Below are 17,189 nucleotides of genomic sequence, written 5' to 3' on the forward strand. Positions count from 1 at the left end.
TCTCAGCTAAGGTATAAATCTTCATTACTGTAATGAATACAGTAAATATCTGACAAATGCCCCCAACCCTCAATATGTAAACCTGTCCAAAATTCAATATAGTAGTACTTTTAGAGATTGTTTTGGATGGAATCTATAAGGTACAGGGATTTTTTAGTGGGTTTTTTTGTTTGTTTGTTTGTTTTAATAAATCTGGAATTAGAGCACAAGTTTGAAATCAATCTGTGTATACACGGCACCATTCCAAAGGAGAAATGGGATCATGACTCCACCATGATCAGTTTCTTCCCCATTTTTGCTTTACAGTTTGTTTTGCTCTGTGCTAATAATATCTTTCTGTGTCTGCCTGCTCTCAGGTAAGTGAGCAAGATCAGTAGCCTGTTTAGAGGAAAATGGTTTCATGTGTTGTTTCCTGCACTGGCACACAAGAAAGCAAAAGGGCGTGAATTTAAGGGTTTGCCTTTTCTGTGAGTGGTGACATTAGTATTTACATATTACATATCTTCATTAACCCCTGCTGTTACAAAAAAGTATAAATATATCTTTCATACTTTAGAAGAAAGATATATAGAATTAGCTGAGAGCACTTGTAGTAAACTGAAATTGCATGCTGCTTACCTGTATGAATAAGGAAAATCAAATAAAGGAGAAAACCTTTCTCCCCTTTCTTTTTCTGGACTCTGCAGTATAAGAAGAGGGCAAAAGTTATGGAGAATAGTTATTCTGTTCATTAGACCGACTGATAAAGTTGGCAAAAAAGAAGGGTATTTTTTCCTCAAAAGCCTTTCTTCAGAGAAAAATAAGGACCAAAACCTCTTTCCTTGAATTGCTGGCTAGGGAGTAAAGAATGTAAAGTGTCCTTCCTTGCACCCTGTTTCTGCAACTACAATCAAGACAGTAAGGTTTAAAAGTTTCAGTCACTTGCCCCATTCAAATTTTACTGTAGTATTGCAAATATTAATGGCTAACTGGTGCCTGGAACATCTGTTGTGGTTCCATGAAACATTATGAGTCCTCTTGAGAATGGGGACAAAAGGACAGTCAGTCTCAGCTCACGTCTTCCTCTCTGTTGTCTCCTTGCCCCAACGCCTTCACATCTTGTCAAATTTGATTCAAGTCAAACAGGGGTTAGATCCATGTTTCCTAACCCTGCAAGTTTATTTCAGTAATGAACAATAGCAAGCTTGTTTTATAAACATATTTGATCCTTGCTAACAAGTAGAAACAGGTACACACTGCCTACAAGGTTTTCCAGGGTCCGCATGCATTCAAGTTCTCTTCAAAATCTTTCCAATTGGCTATTTCACCATATTTTAAGAACAGATATTCACATGCAACATAGGGATTTAAAGTCTCGTGCAACACCAAGACATCACAGTCCAGTCCTATATAAGGTGTGATAATCACTGCCACAACTTGGAGTAAACCATGTTTTAAGTTTCTAAAAAGTGTCAGGACAATTGTTCCAATTAAATTTCTGTTATGTATGGGAAATTAATCCTTTAATTCCCAAGAACCAATTTCACACCAAAATAAGCACAAATACTATTCTAGCATTTTTTAACTATACCCTCTGCTTTATTTTACCCCATTTGCTGTGTTATATTTAAATTTAGGGATACATTGGCTCTGTATAATAAAAAGAAACAGAAAATAAATCCTGAGATAATAATCAAATTAGTTTCCTTTATTGCTGAGAACCAGCAAAATATGTAGCATAAAATAGCATTTCTATAGCACAGGAATCTGGAAGGTCTAGAGTAATTTGTACTCTCTAATTATTACCAGAGTTTGCAGAAAGATACACCATGTCTTATGGATTATAGAAGATAACTTCAGGTTTTATCCTCTGATAGAAAAGTAGGAAAGTTCAAACAGGTCCAAAATTCTATAAATAACAATACTGTATTACAGTGTTCTGAGAATGTGTCAAGTCTTGAAGAGGCAGATTGTGATGCTGGCTTTGTGCCCACACCAGGAATTATGAGGCTATTCAGCATTCACGTTGCCTACATCTGCCACCTATATAACTGCTAGCAAGCGCAGAAGCAAGGAGCTTCCGTAGAACACTTGGTCTATCCTCTTTGCGGGTGGAACGAGAAAACTGACCATAAATGGTATAGAACTCTCCAATCCATAGGAGTTCTGAAAAGTAATCCACTCTAATTACAGGACTGATACATACTGGCATATTTCTCTACCTGAAAAAGAGAGCAGGATAGAAGTGTGAGAACACAGAACTCTGTGGCTTTGAGTCATAATGTGACTTTTTTTTTAGGCTTGTGCATTATCATTGTTGTAGCCTATGAGTCAATGCTGATTTACTCCATGCATTATAGGCAATGAACACTCTTCTGACTCCTCTATCTACAGTTCCATCTATCCTAATGAAAGAGGAATGTTGTGTAAGCACTAGACCTCTGTACATCCACACCTGCTTATTTGATAATTCTTTCCCTAGTTATGCTTTGGATTGCTCCAAATGCCTCTTTTTAAGGCAAGACCTGCACAGGCTTTTGGAGACAGTTTTCTTCATGAGCAAATGTCAAAAATATATGCAGATAAAACTCGGTCAGATTTCTACCAGTTTTCCCTCCATATATTTTACATAGTCCTCAAATATGGGCCTCACAAACTTATCACACAGTCACTCATCTCAAATCCTCATGTCACATCTCAAAACTTCCAATTACAGCATCTGAGTTTCTTCATATAAATTGCTACTCTAGGAAGCTGCAAGATAGTTTTCACATTAGTTCTGGCATCTTAATCTGAGTGAAGATGGAACAAATCCACCTGCCACTATCCTCCAGACATGAAAATTAAAGATGGCCTCTCAGGGTCTTCAAGGTTTGGCTAAAAGACAAAATTGAAAACTATGTAGTGTGGATCAGGTAAAGCTGTGCACAACTGGCTATTTCTAGTGGGGAAATGAGCTTTGGAAATGGTAAAGATTTTTTCACTTGACCTCAGAAACTCTCATTCCTTGACTGTTTTTTACATAGTACTGTGGGCATAGTCTCAAGTTACTTCACACAGTCTCACAGTCCCTTCGCTGGCCATTACTGTCTGTCTTTCCTCTGTTCTTTGTCTATTAACTTCTTAAGAAAAATATCATTAGTACAACACTGCCCTGAGAACACAATTTGGTGAATGTGGGGATCCATAAATACAATCTGTAATTTTAAAAAGCAGGCATTTACATAATTTTGGGATTTTTTAGACACTGTTTATCATACGCTTCTTCAAATGCAGTAACAGATGACTGTAACAACTTCTAGTGCTATTGTGAAGGCAGACCTCTCTTTTATAACGGAACACTCCAGTCGTCTTCCCACTCATTACATCCTACATGTTGTCAATCTTAGTTTCAAGAACTGTCAATCAGAAATGCAGTGGATGATATGTGCAGTATTTTTTAACACTAAGGTGGGCATTTCTTTGATTTTCCTTTATTCTCTTGATTGCAAAGTGCAGTATGTCTTGCATACAAGAAAACACAAAAGTACATGGAAAACAGTATTTTGAAAAGTGAAAACAATTTTGGTACAGTAACCCTTACAGCTAATCAAAGCCTTATTGTTAGTCCTGATTATTTTATACAGTGGTTCCTGATACTATAATTACCTCTTTAAGCTTCAGGTTATTGATTTTGTAAGAGCAATTATGAAACATTAAAAAAATGAAAGAAAATAAATGTCAAAATAATTTGTTGAAGCATATTCTAACTTTTACAGTTCTATCAGTATAAGTGATAAGATGCCAGGAAAAGAAAAGAAGGAGAAAAAAGGAAGAAAGGGTGTCACAGGAGTGGAAATAAAGACAATGTTAAATATGATTGACTCACCGTGCGATTTTTTAACATTTTAATACTAATACTGTTGCGATCCTTAGAGATGTACAGGTATCTCATATAACAATGCAAATTACAAGAAAAATGCTGTTCTTCTGTAATTCACCTATGGAATTTCTGTGAAAGTTTTTTTTGGTGTTTTTTTTGTTTTGGGTTTTTTTTGGTTTTGTTTTGTTTTGTGGGTTTGTTTGTTTGTTTGTTTGTTTTGTTTTGTTTTTCTTTTTTTAGTGTTTGAGGGGACATATTTTTGACAAATCTTCCAAAAAATCTCAAGAGACTTACCTGCTGCCATTGATATCAGAAAATGGCAGTTTCACTTATCCTTATAAAGCCTCTGATGACATGTAATTTAAGTAATTTGCCAGACTTGCTGAGCTGGTTTGTCTCAAAAGCATTAAGATTGACCAGTTGGTGATCTATTATGGTTTTATAGACTTGATATTTATATTATTTCAGCAGTAGTATATACAGAACAAAATGTCTTCAGTAGAGAGCAAATGAAAAGAAAATTGCACACTCTATTCTTGTGCTAAAAAAATATTTTCTTCCTGTCTTCCCCAGTAGCTTAACTTTTTTCAGTGATGATTCATGCTGATTCAGTGGGTATTTCAGCAACATCACAAAATTTCCAATTGAGACCTGAATGACTTCATGACTTTTGTGAGGTGACCAAGAAGTTAAGCACTGATGGTAGTGCTACAGCTTTAAAAAATACATACTTACACAGCTTGAAACAGCAAAAGCCTTCATGTCTGACAAATGTTGCTCATAATGAAAATATTTAGATACTCCTAGCTACAGAGACTGCAAGATGTTGTTAAAATTACAAGTGTTGCACAATACTGAAGGCAAAATGAATGATTGTCAGTCACTTCTGTATTCCAGAAAGCCTTATCAACCCTAGCTTCTCATCTTCTAAAAACTCCTTTCCCGGTCCCAAAAAGCACTGATTTTCTATAAAGGGACATTATAATTTCTCTTTCAATCCCTGACCCACAGGATACCAGCAGAATTAACTAGTTTTCAATTCGTCTGACTGCTGTTTCCTGCGAGGACTCTTTGGACTATAATCTATTTTATGGCTAATTCTTACATTTACCCTGTCTACTGGCATAACTGACAAAATGAAGGCAGCTAAACAGCCTTCCAAACGCCTCACCCTATTAAGGGGTAAAGGAAGTTAAGTATGCAGAGAATGCAGGTATGATACAGATAAGCTTTCACACACCAGATTTTTTGACACCTTTTTGGACTTTTTCAGCATTCTTACCCACAATTTGCTTTTCAAGGTTTCACTGCTTTATTTCTAGTAAGAAGCAGATACCTGTTCCCTGTCTAGGGAATGGTAGATGCAAAAATTCCCTGATTATACCTCTGTGTTGCATCCAGAAAAGATGGCCAGTTCTAGTACAGCTTCAGAACAGAAGGAAAATAATAGCTCATGAGACCAGACCCACAAGTATGAAGTATTTAAAACATACTAGAAGTGTAGACTGGAGCTAATTTATGGACAATAGTTCAGAGGCTGGTACATTTGGCATACCTGTTCTGAAGAGTTCCTGACCTTACTTCACACGCTTTCTTTCTTACTTTTGAGAGCTACTTAGAGACTTTTTAAAGAGGCCCTGTGTAAGATTTTTAGTTCAGTGAGATGCCTATGCATTGCAGTAAGGGTCACTTAAAGAACTACAAGATGTAAAATTAAGGGTATATGGCACATTTTTTAACCCCTTCTCATTCTAGAAGGCAAAGATGCAAGATGAAGGGGATCATCATCTGCCTGGAGTGCGTTTAAATAGGAGGAATTCTTGTTTCCATTTATTGATTTTGTGGCCCAGAGTGGCATTAAATTAATAGATAAAAATGGCAATTTCTCTAATAAATATAAAAATAATAAATAGAAAAATAATTAAAAGTACTCCAGAGTGGTTTTTTGTTTTGTTTTTTTTCCACAAAAGGGAACCACAAACTGCATATTAAATTTTCAAACACCATAAAAAAGAAAAAATAATAAGTAGCACTCTTTGAGGAGAAGAATAACCCTTAACCATCTGTCTAAATCCAATTGCAATATGGTGGGATTCTTTTTGACCCGTGAATTGTTTCCTGTTTGTATTTCCTTTAAAAACGTGGTTGTACAGATGCTGAGGAAATACACTGAGAGACAATAAGGTTTTTTTTCATTTTAAAAATCCAGTGGAAAAACATGTACTGAGAAATTTATTAAAGCATGCAAGTGACAAATTCAGCAATTCTATGAAGATTTCATATTTATATAATAATCTGTTAGCATAGGCAATTTTAAATCTTTACCAAATTATTCAGCACAGTAGAGATTGTGAAAAGGAAATGTTACAGATCTTAACAGATATAGACTGTATGCTTTTCTGCACATTTTTCCCTCTGACAAAAGCATCAAGTAAAAGAAGGTTCTCCCAAGTACTAAAATAGGCTGTAGGAAAAAATTGGCAAAATGATGAAACACATACATGCCAGATGGCTGTGTTTCCATGTTCCAGTAGAAGGGTGTTATAATTCCATTCTTGACTGCAGCTCTTTACATAAAAGGCACCAAAAATAGAATGTATTCAAAACCATATTCAACCATGAGTATGAGTTTTAGTAGTCCCAGTAGATAAAAGGAAATTACTGCTACATCACATTTTTTTAAAATATTTAACACCTCTTTAAAATAAAAGGTTAAACACAGGCCACACACACACACACACACACACAACCAAAACAAAACAAAGAAAACCCAACCAACCAACCAACCAACCAAAAAAACACACACAAAAAACCACAACAAACAAACAAAAACAAAACAAAACCACAACCCACAAAAACAAAAACCACTTTGTACACTGAGTTTGAGCTTGCAGTCCTTTTTTGATATGTTGGGTGTTTTGTTCAATCAGTACTCATCTCTTGAGACAACCTAGTGAACAGAACAAAATCTTCCTTTTAAAACTGTTGTTAGTTGTCCTGTTTTCCCCAGCAGATCACATGGAAATCCAGGAAAGGGTTCAACTAACCAAGAGAGATCAACACCTACATCTTAGACCTATACCTCCTATAAAGGCCATTCTGCCAGGTATGCAAGTATTTCCTGACCTAAATAAGATCATGTAATTTCTGTAGCATAGCAGACAAAACATTTTGCATATGCTGTGAATTTTGAGATCATTTTGTACCAGAGATTCACTAAACTAAACAAATTTGGAAAGAGGGCAGTTTGGAAGTTTAGCAGTTGGGTTTTTCTCTGCCTGTTCTCCTGGCCAAAGCCCTCTTTCTCCCTCTAAGACAGTGTAACAGAGATTAGGTAATCCAAAATAAGAGTTTGTCCACTAGGAACTATTGCTAATTGAGACACTATGAAGTGTTGTTTTGAATGTAGGAGTTTAATTTCATCTTTAAAGTTCGCTTTGATTGCCCAATACTAATCTGACCATGAATACTTTATTCCTGTGCCTGAAAATTCATATCCTACTGCTAGGTATACTCTTTCAACAGTATTTTAAGAAAGTAGAATTTGAAATAACAGGACTTTCCAAAACACAGAAATACTTCAAATTTGTTACAGACATACAATTTCTTATGGTTGAAGAACTTGAAAAAGAAAGGTTTATGGTTTACAGTCACACATCCCAAAAGTTAGCTTATTTTTTTTCTGTCTAATCTCTATGAAGTGAATGAAGAAAATATTTGTTTAACAGACAACTACAAATTATACAAGATGAATAAATTTACCACTCTTACTGAAGATACTTTCAGTGAAATAAAATTTCTTACAGAATTTTGTATAAGGGGAAGGTAAAGAGAAATACAATTTTCTAATAACTGTTTAAAGCTTGACAGAAGTAGGATTTGGGGATAAAAACTGTGAAAAAAACTAACTGAGAAGTTAAAAATACAGTAAGGATAAAGGAAATAGTCACTTTGAAATTTATTATACACAGAAAGAGTGGCCTCCGAAAATAAGGCCGCCTTCAGGAAGTAATAATTCACAATAGAAGTTAATTGTAATTTAATTTTTTCATGTTGTATCAGAGTTGCATTGAAAATTGAAAAATATTTTGAGCATAAAAAGCTGAGTAAACACATGAGATGTGACAGACATTGACACCAAAATATCTTCAAAAATGAGAAGGTACACAGAATAATTAGTTACAGTATGCATGTTTTTGTGCAGGAATCTTTGCAGAGTTAACTCAAGAAATGAGAATAGTGTTTCAGGGTATGTCTCCTCAGGACCTTGCTGCCATACAGATACAGTTGACAAGCTGCATTGATCTAAGTCACCTTTGCATGCTGTCAAACAACTTAGCACTCCATTTCACTTCACTCTGCAGTTCATTGACAGTTCACACTGTTTCTATGTCAGTTTGCCCCTGGGCTCCCTTTTGAACTGTCACAGCTAATTTTCTCTCAGGGAAACTTCAGGTGGGGATAATTTACTCCAAAGTAAACCTATAGACAATATGAATAAGAAAACAGGTCTGTCTGCACACCTGCACCACCACAGTCACACACACACCCCCCTGCATGGTACACACGGAGCTCTCCTCTGCAAAGCCAGACCTTTGCTGCCCAACAATTCTCACATCATACTGCCAGCCATACAACACACACATCTGGTACAATTTTATAAAATTACCATTTGTGGAATGGTAAAGAACAGGGTCTTAGACTTCCTCAGGCAGCCTAAGACCTTCGGGGATGGATGGTCACAGCAATGTAGATCACCAGCCCTCCCCAAAGTAATACAGCTACCATTAGTGAGGTACGTAGTCCAGACCAGAAACCCTCTCACTAGCTGCTCTGTTGCACTGAATACATTCATGTTTAGAATATCCTCTCCTGCGCCTGAAGCAATACAGCAGGATTGTGTTCTTCTTCATAGAAGACAGAGGGCTGCTGCATTCTGGCCTGCTCCATGCTGTGCACAAACACTGGTAGTTCCTCAAAACTAAGATGTAAATTTAAAGGTGTAGAAGTTCAATACCCATCCGGAACATACTCCCAGTGCAGGTGCGCTTTTGGTAGATTGCTTAGTTTTTTAAAATTCAGAAGATAAAACTTCACACTGTCATTGTCTTACATATAATATTGCATAACATTTTATTAAAATAGATGTCAAAGTTATTTACAAAGGAAGCTACTATCTTCCAAATGCTTGCACTACCATAATAATATCCAAGGTCCACTGGAAATAAATGTACATGATAATATGTTAAAGGCATCATGATAGGACTAAATTACATACTATTTCTATGTATGAGTACTCTTCTCTTAAATTATATCTTCTATTATTGTTTTATATTTACTTTTAGCTAACGCGTAACAAACTTGTTATCAATGTCCTCACTCAGACATCCCTGAACTAAACCCTAATTTTTATAATACAGGTGGTATTTTTGATAGGAATAAGATAGTATCAGGCTCAACACCACTATTTATACCTATAGCCAAAAAATTAGTGTTACTTTCATTTTTTTATATAAAAATGACAGCAACCTGAAACTAGTTACATAAGTAAAATACTGCAAAAATATATTTTAAATAATTTGAATATTTACCCCATTATTTATCTCCTTTCTCTAGTTACAAGAAAACTTTACAATACTTAGATAGTAAAAAACAGATGGGGGAGGAGTAAAAATCAATATTTCTGATAACAGGACTGAAACATAATCTACTGTGGCAGGTTTCCTTAGAGGAGGGAGGGAGGAAAAGGAAAACAAAACAAAACAAAACAAAAACAGCAAACAAACAAACAAAACAAAACCAAAAGCCCACAAAAACAAACAAACAAGCAAACAAAAAACCCACCAAAAACCAAAAAACAACACCAACCAACCAACCAGCCAAAACAAACAAAAAAACCCCACAAGAATTAATGGTGAGAATGCAAAAAGAAAAATGCTTTAAAAATGAGGTTTCAGTCTTCATGGCTTTGACACAATGCTGGCTTTCCCCCAACATCTCTGCAGAAGTGTGCGGAAGCAGAATGCTCTGCTCTGCTTCTAGGACATACACCTTCCTTTGCCAACTGCACCAGGGCTCAATAGCATCCTCACACAGCCAGCACATGGTCAGAGTTTAAAATTTACTCTCTCAAAAGATCCACTCACTAAACCGAAGGGAAATCAGTGCTCACATCCCAAAGAAGATTTCACTCAAGCTTACCACAATTTAAATCATTGGCTCAGCAAATTCAGACATTTCCATTACGTTTAGAACATTAAGCCACTCCTTCCAACAGTGCTCGAAAGAGACACTTCTTCCTTTTTTCCTTCCCTTTGAAATCAGTCTCTTTCACCATAAGAAGCATGCTGAAAAATTGTGAACTGAAAAGAATTATTAAGATAAGTTAGTGAAAGAGGTGGGAATAGAAATCAGGAACCCTAGGCCTTATTCATGTGCCTTGAGGCTAGAAAAGAGTAACATAATATGCGGTTTCCTGTATCAGACACCCACTATTATACATTACAGAAAAGCATGCCTCTAAGAAATTTTTATGGTAATCCTTTTTCTTTGATTGGCAATGCCAAGACATCAGTATATTTTAAAAAATGAAATAAGAAACTATTGTATATTCCATGCATCTTAGTGTTTCAACCTATACAAAGAATTCACTAAGTTTATTATACCATCTGCTTGATTTAAAGAGGGAGGAATTAATGAAAGGACAAAATCTAGTAAGGCATGTCTCAAAAACTTACTGATTAAATTACTTGTTCTGTCACTGCAATGATGACATTTGAAAAAGTCTTTACTGAGATTACAGAACAGATTTCTTATCACAGAAGTCTGTGGGGAAAGTAAATTATTTGTTATAATCTATATTCAATATATTCTTTCACAACTAGAAAAATGAATTCCATCTATAAAAGAATCCTTTAAAAGCCGAAGGTAACAGGAAAGACAGTCATTCCCAAAGCAGTAGCTGCTTCTGGTCATTTAGGACTAGCACAAAATTAATCTTTAGAAGAATTTCACACTACCTTGAAAAGATTAGAATACATTTTTTTATATATAAAAGATTTACACAGCAATGATTTAGGTTTGTTTTTTCTCCCTTTGACATTATTAGGGTCATTTGTAAGGCCTTTGGTCTTATGATGGAAAAGTACGGAGTTTTCTACTGCCATCTGTTGATGTATTAGGAATAGAATTGAAGCCCACAGGAAAACAAGCTTGTTCCCACCATTCTTTGGTGAGCAAGAGGAATTGAAGCTTGGAAAAGTCAGTCTGCATTAGGTTTCCCTGGGAAGACCACCGGGACTCATCAGAACAGCATGGTAACTCCCAATGGCATGAAAAGAAAGAAAAGGTTTCGTATTCTGATTGGGGCTCAAAGGTCAAGTGATTGATCCCATCTTGCCACCAAAAAATTTGTGAGGAAATGATACAGATGTGATTGTAGGAACCCATCTTTGAAATAAAAAAGCACTGTGTTAAACCAGCAGAAAACCTAATTATGGCTGTTAAAACCCGTTATGACATGTCCTGAAGACTTCAGAAGGTAACCTGAAGGTGCACTAGACTGAAATACTATTTCAAACATGCATAACATCTCATAATTACTACATCACAAAAAGATAAAGCAGCCATATATATTCAGATTCAATACTTAAAGGACCGTGATTCCAGTGGATTAAGAATGTTGTTTCATAGATATTTTTTGCAAAGCACAAAAACCACATTTATATTAGTTGCCAATTCCGGACAGGAATATAGTAAGATGACTACTGCAGACATAGGGGAGAAGGTATTTTTATAAAGATCCAAAAGACATGATTTTTGCAGATAATTACAGAAACACTTTCTGTATTAAAATTTTATTTATAAGACAGCACAATTTCTAGAAGAAGCCTAATAAATCTCCTTTTTCTTCTTAGTTTTAACAGCAAGTCAGCTTCCGTAACACTTTCTTCAGTACAGCCTTGTAACTTGACTTAACATTCATTGGTACTTTTACATTTCTAGGAAAGGTTTAGTCCATTTCTTTAACCTTTCTGGAAAAAAAAATGTAAACCTTTAAAAATTTTTAAGATTAACTGAGGCTAATAGAAACACCCCAAGCAGCAGTTTAATAGATGTATGACAGTAGAAAACGTTGGTAGCTAGCTTCAACTACTCATTAATAGAATGAAGTATATTGTGATATTCTTGAGGGAAACGTATTAGTTTCTGCTCTGCTCTCTGCTTCACTGGTGATGTGACATATCTCCAGACTTACTGGCTGGGAACCAACAATTTAGAAAACTCATGGGGTGGAAAGTGCTCTTATAAACAACTAGGTAATTTGCTCCTGGGAAACTTTTTATGCCCAGTTGTCAAAGCTTTGCAGGTCTTATAGAAACCAAGGTTTAATCAGTGAAAGAAAAAAATAATCTGAAATTAAAATTTAAATTCTCTTCCTGAAATTCAAATACTTCACATAAAGTACAGAGGACTGATAATTTTGAATCGGAATGATCACTCATTCTGTACTGCAGGCTGAATACCAATGCCCTTGTAAACTGCTTAAACCATGTGAAGATTTGATCAATAACACACCATCAAGAAACCCAGTCACCTAAGTGTAACTCAGCTCTCCCGGATAATGCATTGTGCCAACACCAAGCTACAACTAGTATCAGAAAAACTACTTATATGGCAAGGGATGTTGACTCATTTAACCTATTTCAGTGTGAGCAGAGAGACAAATCACTAGTACCAAGATTTCCTGGAACAGTGTGTTGTCTTTTTCTCCCCCATTTCTCTTTTTTTTTCACACTGCTGTACTTGACCCTCTTCTTTCCTCCAGTTTGCCACTGCTAGCAATGCCAATTGGGCACAGAGCCTTAGTTAATACATTCATTGGACTGTACTCTGCTCTGTGCTTTACCTTTGATACTGGCACATCTCTCTAGCGAGAGCAACCCTGCTCTTTGGGAAACACTGAACTGCAGGCCTAAAGTGCAATTGCTGTTTTACAGCACATAAACCAATGGCTGATACATTCTTCTGGAGCTTTACCCATATAACTTACAGGATTACTTTATGTAATGGTATATTTGTCTCTGGCTTATACCTCATTATTCTCATTGCATCTGAAGGGACAATACAATTTTACAAGCCCAAAGAAGGCATTTAGTTTTTCTAGGCCTTTTAAATGGAGGTTGAATTCAGATGTCCTTGCAAAGGCCAAGTAGGGATCCATGAAATTTCTTTCAGATATTCTGATAGAAAGATACAAGCAAAAAGCTTTTGATTTTGAAATTCAAACACAAATATCATAGTAAAATATGGTTATTGAATTTCCTTCATTGTTTTTCTCCAGCATGATTTTTCTTCAAAAATTTTCCTGATGATGGGTCTTTCTATAATAGAAACTACATTTCTTTGCAATGTCTAATTCTTTATTTGTCTAACTACAGCAGTGAACAGCCCAAATTTGATGCTTTCCATAATTATATGTGAGAGGCATAGTCTTGCAAAATTTTCCCTTATTTCCTCTACCACTGCCTTCACAACACAGTAACCTTCACACTGAATGAGAATAGCTGGATACAGCTTCCTGCATGACTTCTCAATTGCTGGCAATTTAGTTGGCCAGATGGGGTTTCTATGGAGAAATGTGAAGTCTAAGTGTGCCCCTGCCGAGCTCTTGGCTCCTGCTGACTCAGCAAGTTAAGGACACAATCAAATAGTACAACTTCCACCTCTTTTCTCCCCTTCTATATAACCCCTTCTATTTTTCCTTTTTCCACTCTTCCAGGACTGTGTCTGTGCTAGTATTTCAGGTGACGCACTTTTTTCCCCGATTAGGATCTGCAGTATCTTGTAATTAGGGGAGTCTTTACCAGTCTTACTCTAAGTTCCTACAGGGTAACTGTGAAGTCACAGAGACTACAGAGAGGTATGAAGCTTCAGCAGACACACAAAGCAGCAGCTGTGTGTGTAGATAATATGAAATGGTAGGACAGAGCTCTTCATCCAGGAATGGAGGATAGTGCAGTGTCTGCATATTGTCTCTGTACAAGTATCAGAATGAGGCATCAGTTGGTTTCTACTCTTACTGAGACAAGGAAGGCATTAAGAGCAGAAGCAGCAGCTGAGATATAATTTTTTTCCAGAGAAGCCTTAAAATAGACTAAGTGAGGGCACATATTGAGGGAAATGAGATTTAAGCTGCATTATAAATGGAAATGTCTTCAAATGGCATCATTTTGAAAATGTGCTGAGGCACCAGTACTTTTAAAAGTCATGGGAACATAGTCATTAACCACACTAAAGTAGAGGAAAATCCCATAATACAAGCTTACATTTGCAACTGATTGACTATAGAATGCCTTAAATTGGCACATAAATATTTTTATGAAGGGGAGAGAGATCTGGGAAACAAAACCCTGAAGAAAGCGAGCCAACAAAACTAAACACCTTATCAAGAACAGGTTACCAGCAAGTGAGATTTTGACCACAATATACTTGTGCATATGAGAATTTGGCTCTCTGACATTCTTCTTTAAAACAGAATTATGCCCTCTGTTTTAGAAAGATATGGTTTTTTTCTTCAAAATTATATCTGAAGTTCAAAAAATCAGCTACAAGATAGGAATATTTTTGTCTCTGCCCAGCTTACAGACAGACTTAATGAAGAATCACTAACAGAAATATTCTTGTTGTAATTATAAGGCACAAGCTGAATATTCAGAAGTCTTTTCCACTTATGGAGAGCAAAATAAGATTTTTAAAATAATATTTCGTGATTGATTAGTCCTCACTTTGGCTCAGAGTTCTTTCTGTTTCTCTTATTTTGAAAGTCCAAGTGACAGGAGCCTTGGATGGTTTTATTGAGAGCACACACATAGTGAGAAAGCACTACTACATGGGCTGTTCTCCATCTCAGACCTTAAATTTCCAGCGTGAATGGGGATGAGTAATGATGTTTGCATTCTTCTACACTCATTTAGTTTGCATCTAATCCTTTTTCACTAAAACCAAAACTATTTTCTAAAAGCTATTTCTGCTTTTGAAGTACATATAAAAGGGGGGAAAAAAATCAACATAAATTCTTTACTCCAAGTCTTTCTATTGATGAATCTGAGAAAACTGGCCATGTTCTGTGTATTGTTGATAAATAACTCTCATGTACTATTGAAAACTCTTGCATTTTATGAAATTTTACAGCAGCAGTTATTTGTCAAATATTTTCTAGCTATAATCAGGTGACCATAAATATATTAAAATATACAGATGCAAGCATATGTAGATATGTTATACAGGAATCTCTGAAATAGGATCCAGGTAAATTAATTTTTTTGGTGTAACTTTCTTCCATTTCCCTCAAGTGGAAGTCAAGAGAAACAGAAGCTTATTTCCATTCTGAAGTTTACTGACCTATTTATCACGGTGCTTTCTTTCTTACCAGACATATACAGCTTAGTGGATATGAGGCTTGCTGCAACTTGAAACGGCAGAAGTTTTGCTGTAACCTAACACACTATTTAATTGAATATATGACTTGAAATTCATTTTCTGAACTGCTAATATGTTTTATATTCATTTGAGAAGAGCAGAGATAAATCCCTGGGTGAAGGGAACTTATTCCTGTCTTTTCTTTCATAGAAAAGCTTAAAGAACAGTATTTAGTCATTGTATCTACGTTGCCTCCCTGGACCCGACCCCCTTCCTTTCATAGAATACATTTCATGTCTGAATCTTCTTTCTTTCAAATCTTTCCACTAAATTACATTCCATCTGTGAAGCCTACAAAACCTTAATCATGCCTTCTAACAAATGTTATCACACTTATATAGCAAAAGATGCCCAGAGAGAATCATAGAACATTTGGGAACTTCTACCATCTGTGCATCTCCCACTTATGCTTATTCAAGAGTTCTCCCCTACACTCCAGTTCCTTCTCAAACGTGTTGCATACCTAAGTACATTTTGTTTGGTAGAGAGAGGGTTCTGTGCTGTCCTCTGTCTGCAATAGAAATTACTATATGCCACAAAATTATATTAAAAGGACATTTTTAGGGTCAAAAAATTGAGTCTACTATTCATAACTAGAAAATTATGAAATGAAGCTATAGATGTAATCATAGTACCTGTACAAGTACCCATACTTGTGAAGTTTGACACGGTCTTCCATTAGAGCCATGTTTTTCTCCTCAAAATCCCTACTTGTTGCCTTGTACAGAACTGACCTTCTCCGATGTTAAATCAAGGCAAAATCCAAGGTTTCATAGTGTTAGAATGCTTTGTTTTAAAGCTGGAGACTGACATTCACTTCCAGCATAGAATTCCCCCATGATATCACAGAACAAAACATTTTGATTGCAATTTCACCATATCTGAAGTCTTACCTGAAATCATGAGACTGTTTTGCCAAAGAGTGAAAATTTCCAGACACACCTTATGTCAGTGAAAATTTGGTTTCAATATGTGAACGTATGCAATTCTAAACACTCCTCAAAAATATAGATCTGAAAGACTCAGATATAGTAAATCTTTGGATATTTTCTACCTTAGTCTCTGTAGTACCTTCCTATTCTTAATACTCAAATCATGACAGCCCACAGTATAATACAACTTTCCTCAAATTAAATGAAGTTTTAAAATTTTTTACACAATGCAGTGATATACACCATGTAAAATTCCAATTTATAATTCGGTATGCAGGTTGCTATTCTAACAATGAGCAACAAGACCATGAGACAAATACTGAACATGAAGAAAAAGTTTCTTAGTAAGTCCAACCTAATATATTTCTTCTGTGTTATTAAATAAAAATAGGTATTAATGTACTAAATTATTTTGTTTTCATTTACACTTTCTTCTTTTATTCCAAATTGAAATTCAGCGCTGAAAGAGTATATGAACATGTAATTAATTGTAATCGCTGAATTAGTGGTATTTTGAAAGTACTATTCTGATTATTTTCTGACTTCTGAGGGCTAGATTGACTACAGTATTCATATTGGGCAATATTAATAATGTTCTTGAGTTTTTACTTTTTTTTACTGGGTCATTTTCCAGCCAAAACAGAAATAAACTAACGAAAGTTCAGTCATACATTTTCTTGTTGATATTTATGTGGTTGGTCATTAGCAAAAACCTTTGCAATTTGAACTAAATATATACAATGTTATCATTGTTTAGAGAGAGAATGAAAGGGATTATTTTATAGCAAATTTCACAGCTATTTTTTGACATCACTGATACCTGGAACAGTCAATTGTCACAGTGCCTAATCTGTGGCCTTCCTCACGCTCACCCTGGCTAGCTCAGACACCGCGGTGTGGAAAGGTACGGACAGCTGGCAGCACCAGCTAATCCG

The sequence above is a fragment of the Hirundo rustica genome, chromosome 5 (genome assembly GCF_015227805.2).
Source record: "Hirundo rustica isolate bHirRus1 chromosome 5, bHirRus1.pri.v3, whole genome shotgun sequence".
NCBI classification, from domain to species: Eukaryota; Metazoa; Chordata; class Aves; order Passeriformes; family Hirundinidae; genus Hirundo; species Hirundo rustica.